The sequence below is a fragment of the Vigna radiata genome, chromosome 6, assembly GCF_000741045.1.
Source record: "Vigna radiata var. radiata cultivar VC1973A chromosome 6, Vradiata_ver6, whole genome shotgun sequence".
Classification (NCBI taxonomy): domain Eukaryota; kingdom Viridiplantae; phylum Streptophyta; class Magnoliopsida; order Fabales; family Fabaceae; genus Vigna; species Vigna radiata.
In genome coordinates, this window is record NC_028356.1 from 8,167,838 (window position 1) to 8,175,275 (window position 7,438).

The following is a 7,438-nucleotide window of genomic DNA, read 5'->3' on the forward strand; positions in this document are numbered from 1 at the left end:
AAGAAAATACTAGGATTACCTATAGATCATAAATTGAAGATGGAAAACAATTTCTTAATTTTCAATTGAGCTAAGAAATTTGAAGAAGAGAACTGTTAAACACATGCAAGCAAAATTGTTGCATGATCACAGTCCAGAAAATACAGAGAAAATAGGGAAAACACTTACCGGAGGAAAAACACCGAATTGATCGGTTGAATTCGAAGCCTATAACTCCATGACTGCTTAGGTGCTTCCAAATTGTTGAACAATTGACTTNGTGAGAAGAAATCCTAGAGAGATTACAGAGAGAATGGAAGGGTTATGTTTCTAGAGAGAAGAAGAAGAGCACGTTTGAAGAGAAGTAGTGTTCTATCTGATAATGGTTTGAACTTAGAAAGTTTTAAGTTAAAATTGTTTCACTAATAATGACTCAGCCCATTGTGTTGCCATGAGTCCAGCCCAACTGCTCTCTTTTTCTCAAACTTTACAGTATACTTTTTAAGATTTTTATTTCGTCATTTGTAATATAAAGTAAGATATTTATTATTACTATTATTTTTATTTAGTTCAATGTCCATGTTTTCATAATATTAAATATATATACCATGACCTGATAATAAATAGTTCATTGCCAGTAACTTTAGGAAATTATGTCAAAGTTAAAAACTTGCTACAATGATGATTTTGATTGGATCACATTATAAAATTATTACAATAATTTAGGATCGTTAAAAGTTATAAACACACCAATGGTAATTTTAATTGAATGAAAATGTATTTATTGTATCGATTTTGAAAAATCAACGAATAAACTCTTTTTACCAATCATTTAACTAACTGGAACTTTTTCATTAAATTGAGTAACTTAAATAGAGATCAAACAGGCCATTTGGCCATTATATTTGTGGATTAACATTTAGTGTTCAATATAAAAGTTGATATTCGAGTGCAATAAAATGTTATAGAAGACTGGTTTAAGGAACACATTTTTCTTTTTTGTAAGTTTAACGAATATTCTAAAGTTTAAAGTTTAGAACTCATTTTTATTTATTTTAAAATATTTAGTAAGATTTTTATTCTTTTTAGATGCAACCTCGTCGTTATAAAAGTTATCAAGTATATGTTACGATTAGTTGATCATAATTTTAAATAAAGAAAATTTTTCTTTTCTTGAAAAGATGATTTATATGTTATTTTTTATGTATAAAGATGGAATTGTTATTCATGGGTAATTTGAAGATTTAGATTAGTAAATATTTGTCTTGATTTTTTTATTTAGGTTTTTTGTTATGGTTCTTTGAGTTTGTGACAAAATTATGAAGGAGAAAGTGATAATATTGTCTTTTATGATATATGATGTTGAGATTGATTAAAAATCATGGATTAGACACATAAGAATGAAGAGGTGTAGATTTGTCTTTTATTATATATGATGTTGGAATAAAAAGGGTTACTAAAACCCTTGAGTTAGATTGAAATTGAATTATTGAGATTGATAAGTTGAAGACATTATAATTCTTTGATGAGAATGATTTAATATTGTTAAATATATTGAACATTCAATATTTTTGTATTTTATTAGTATAGATTATTATTGATTAACTTATTTGGATCGATTATTTTTAGTCGACCATTTTAGTCAAAATTTTGACCAAATTATCTGGATTATCTTTATCTTGTTTATATATATATATATATATATATATATATATATATATATATATATATATATATATATATATATTATTGTTAAGAAAAGAATTTATAAATAAATGTATATAAAATTTTAGAAATATTTCATTTTATATGATACATATAATAATTTTAGCTTATTCTTAAATATGTGTTTTTATGTAATAATCATATTTTGAACGAAAGTAGATATCATACATTGTTATATGAACCTCATCATGGATTGAAGATGTTTCATTTTAAAAACATTTTAATAGGATTATGATCACATTTTATTATAGTTCAGAAAACTTATTTGTATTTTATATATATTATATGACACATTTTTTTATTTCATATTTCTTTACTACAGTTATTTGTCACAATTTTTCTAAAGAAATTAGAATTCTTGTTTTTCAAATGCATAAGAACAAACATGTTACAAATATTCACTTAATACTTTTTATTTAAATTACCTTTTAGGATTAATTTTTTTAAATATATTATATATTATTTACATTTAAGAAGTTAAAATTGTGATACTAAATATTTGATATTTTATTATATTTCTCTCGGTATGAATAAAATAGATAAAAATTTCTTCACAAATAGTATTAGAGCTATTTTACAAATTACTATTTCAATTTTTTATGACAAACATTATGATCTAAGAACAGTAAAAATGTAAATTTAGACGAGATAGATTTATGGAGGAGGATTTATTAGTAATCTGTTTGAAAATTCTTTCATGACTCAAATCAAAATGCAAAAAGAAAAAATAAAAAGGACAAAAGTGAAAACATACTTAAAACAGTAATATTTTTACCAATTATTGTTAAATTCTAAAATCACGATTTGAAAAGAGAACATGAAACAAATGAGAAAATTTGAAACATAAAAGTGTTAAGTTTGATAAGAAAGTTTAAGATAAAAATGATGAAAGAATTGGAAACTAGTAAGGAATATTCAAAGAAACTTTTATATAACACTAATGTGATAAAATTATTGGGTATAAGAAGCACAAATTTTATATAGTTAAATATACAAACCACGTCAAAGTATTCAAAGTTAATGAATGACAAAAATAAAATTTGAATAAAAATAAAGAAGATGTAAAAGAAGCCTCAAAATAAGAAAAGAAGATAGAAAAATAAAATTGATAGAAGAATAAAGATAATAACAATGTCAAATTGAATGAAGATATTTGATTTTACAAGAGAAATAGAAAAACAAAAACTATTAAAAAAAAGGAAATCAAATAAGAAAATCAAATTTAAAATTTAAAATTTAAATAAATAAATATTAAATAAGATATGAATTTAGTGAATATTTATTTAATATCTTTTATTTAAATTATTTTTTTAAAAATGTTTATTTTTTAAATATATTTTCAGAGATAAAATTATATTTATTTATTATTTGGTTTAGAAAGTTAAAACTGATATATTATTAAGGGTTAAATATGTTTTTAGTCCCTATATTTCGGGACGATTTTGATTTTAGTCTCTCTTTCAAACTAACGTACAATTTAGTCTTTCAATTTTAGAAAACTCTGGTTTTAATCCTTTTTACCAAATTTTTTTAACTTTATTTGTTGTTTCAAGTACGTTTCATCTACACTGTTTGACACATTTTTGCTTCAATGTTAACTGAGAGATGCGTTTGAAACAGCAGATAAAGTTAAAAAAAATTTGGTAAAAATGACTAAAACCAGAGTTTTCTAAAGTTAAAGGACTAAATTGTAACTTAGTTTGAAAGAGGGACTAAAACCAAAATCATTCGTTTAACCCTATTATTAATATTTAATATTTTAATATATCTTTTCTCTTTCAATAAAATATATATATATATATATATATATATATATATATATATATATATATATATATATATATATATATTACCTAGATAAATGAGATAAATCACAAACTCCTCCATATAATATATTTGTGATATACATTTCAAATTCCTGAAATCTCAACAGGAAACATTTAATCAAATATTGATGGTTTGCTTAATTAAAATAGCATGATTAAGATTCACAAAAAGAGAAATAGAGGGCAAGGCCGGTAAAAAATGAATAGGTGAGGGACGAAACCAAAGTTAAAAGACAACCTTAATTTATATATTTTGCTTTTCAGATCGTAGACAACAATAATTGTGAAGAAATAACGAAAAATAATACATAAAAAGAAATTAAAAAATATATATAATAAATCTCCATTAAATGTGTTCAAATGAAGATACTCAGACCACATATCCAAACATACTCCTTAAACAAAGTTATACATAAAAATATATGTCGAGAATTAAAATACGTAAATATAAGGGAACATTAACACAATCTAGCAGCCTATTTTATTGATGTTGTGCTTTATCTAATTCCCTTAAAGGCAAAACATAAAGCAAGAAGAACCAATATGGGAACCCCAAACATTATAAATTCCGAACGGAAAAAGAGCAGAACACAGAAAATGATAACAGGAAGCAACAATTCCACTGGAAAATTCTGTGGGGCATCATTCTTCTCAAAACCATTCCATTCACCTTCTCCCTTTCCATCAAATTCATTATTACCCTGCAAAAATATTACAAATAATAATATTAAAAATAGATTAATACCACATTTAATAATAAATCATCACTATGCACAAGGATATTCCATGAATGGCTTCTGCTAATGAATGGTGTTAGAATACACATTAAAGAATAATGTAAGATTATTGCATGCTTTAGAGTCTCTTACCTTGCTACAAGGGCTAATTGCTGTTGTTGCTACCACAATCGAGATTAGAATCAAAGCAATTATACATTTTGCAAAAGCCATGGTGTTATCTATATCAAAAAAATAAGAACAATTAAAAACAAGAGTTACAAGAAATACAGGAATTATGCGATGCATTAATAGGCTAACCTCTTATTATTAGAGTAAATGCTAGGTTTTTTTTTTTAAATTAATTTTTTATCACTATAAAGATTACCTGAAATAATTCTAATCACAGGACGACTCAAACATAATGGATAATATAGAAAAATCAATTTACGCATGCGTTGATGGTAAAACTTAATAATGATCTTAACATGATTAAAAATTATAAAAAAACACATTTGTCGGCACGAAGATTGCGACGAGACAACGAACCGAAAATAAAACGGTTTAAGAAAAGATTTTAGGAGACGCTACCATAATTTATTACGGAAAAACCATAAAATAAGACATAGTCTACGAAAATCTAGATTTTAGGTTCGGGAAAGGTGTTAGCACCCTACCACGCTTACTCAAATGCAGTACCTTTAATTAAATATATAAAGTTGACGTGGTTTTTCAACATATTTAATTTTCCCTAAAAATAATAATATAAAGAAATTATTGAGAAACAGAAAATATTTTTTGTTTTATGAACCCACAAGGATTGACCTTGCTTCTACGTATATTCATCTATAATGGATAATCAAGGATCACGTAGCTTTTTATCTAGAAAAATGTTTGTGTGCTTGTTTAAAAATTATTATGAATTGTTTGAGAATTTTGAGAAGTGAACCCGACAAGGATCGACCTTGCTCCTATATATATATATATATATATATATATATATATATATATACATTTATGATGGAAATGAGGGATCACATAGCTCTAGTAAAAAAAAATGTTTAGTTTAACAAAATTGACATTTTTGGTTTTAAATATTTTGTATTTTTTTATTTTAAGAATCATTGGAAAAAGGAAAGAAACCGGCCATAAAAAAAAACATTATTGGTGTGTAAAAAAAATAATACCTTTAGAAAAAACTCTTCAAAGTACAATCAAAAGACAAAAAAAAAAGAAGGATGTAGAGATGACATACCTTTTTAGTTTTTGGTACTCCCTTCGTTCTTTTTTGGTGATTGTAATTGACAGAACCCTTATATGTGAGAACTTATTTTTTTATACTCTCTCCCTCTTTTTCTATGTCTCTCTATATTTTTTTTCTTATTTTTTCTATCACAGTGCATATTTATATACACACAATGTAATATCATGATAATCTTGCACAATGGACAAAATAGAGAAAGAAATAGTCTTAGTTACAAGAAAAACAAATCAAATAAAATTCAAGAAATTGATTATAATTATTGTCAGAAAATTTGTCTATTTTAAAAATCATATTTTTCTCTTTAGAAAGAAAGTGATACAACAAATTATTTCAATATATTATTTTAATTACTACTTATAAATATATGCATAATATTGATTCAAATTATTACCATATCAAACTAATATTTCAAAAAATATTTTCTAGTGATTAAGAAAAATTATTTTATTTTTTTTTTCTTTACCTACCATTAATTATTATTCTCTTATTTTTTTTTACCTTTATTTTTAATTTTTATTTTATTAAGTTATCCGGATGAAATTGCGTTATGACAACATTAAAATCATATAAATGTAAAAGTTAATGGGAAACCTTCTCTTTTTTCTGGGTGTTAGTTTCTATTTTTCAAATTCTTGTTCTATACATAAAGATGTTGTGTGATGAAGAGAAAAGTATAATTTTTTAATGAAAACATATAATATGTGTCTAAAACAAACGAAATTTTATTTACGAATGCAAAAAAAATTAAAAATATTGTAGTAAGTCCAAATACTAGGAATCTGTTTTTTTATCCGAAAACATAAACAAAATAAACAATGGACATCAATGAGCAATAATCTAATTAGCAGTTGGGATTATTGTAATTCGATCATGACGAGTTTATGATTTAACTTGAATTATATGAAAATAATCCATAATGAATAGAAGAATTAGAAGAATTAACTGAGAGAAAGAGAATTCAGGAGACCGTTCATATCACATTATGCCTCTACTTTCAAATATAATCTTCCAAATACATAATTTTTGTTGGGTTGATGTGTTTCTTGTAACCGTTTCCCTATTTTTCAAATCCTCTACCGCGTTATCCACATGATCAGTACATCACTTTGGTGTTAGTTCTCCCTTATGTCCTTTTATACATGTTACATTATCTTCTTTATCAAAAATATTGTCCTCAAGGTTGAAAAGAGAATATGAATCTTTCACTTCCTCAACATCTTCCTAACTAGCCTCTTTAGGTTTTAAAATGTCCCACTGCACTAAGACATGCGACACTTTCTAATTATTTCTTGTTATCACTCTGCATCTTAATATTTTCCATGGCTGAATTGTAGGACCAAATTTTGATGTAGTGAGAGGGAGAGATACATAGTGTTGTGCAAAATTATCTTGGAACTAAGCAAAGGGATGTGAAAACCATGATGTATTTTGCCTGCCTCTAGTAGCTTTATTTGATAAACCACTAAGCCAATCTTTTGAATCACCTAAACGGGTAAAAATAAAACTTGAGTCTAAGTTTTTGGTGTTTACGTAATGCTACAAATTGTTGTCTGAATTATTGTAGTTTAACTAAGACAAAATCTCCTACCTCCAATTGGATATCTCCCCTCTTTTTATCTACTTTTTGTTTCATATAATTTTGAGATTTCAAGTAAATTTTCTTTCAATTGTAATGAGTTGATCCTTGGTTGTTAGAACTTCTTGTACAGAAATAGTAACTTTAGGATTATGATCGTATCTAACAATTTTAGGAGAAAGTATGACAAACACTACTTTAAAAAAAAGTCATACCTAAATTGTGATAAAAGGAAGTATTATATCAATATTGAATCCAAGATAACATATTAATCCAAGACTTAGGATTCTCGTAGACATAACACCTCAAATATATTTCTAGTTTCTTTTTTAGATTCTTAATTTGCCTATCG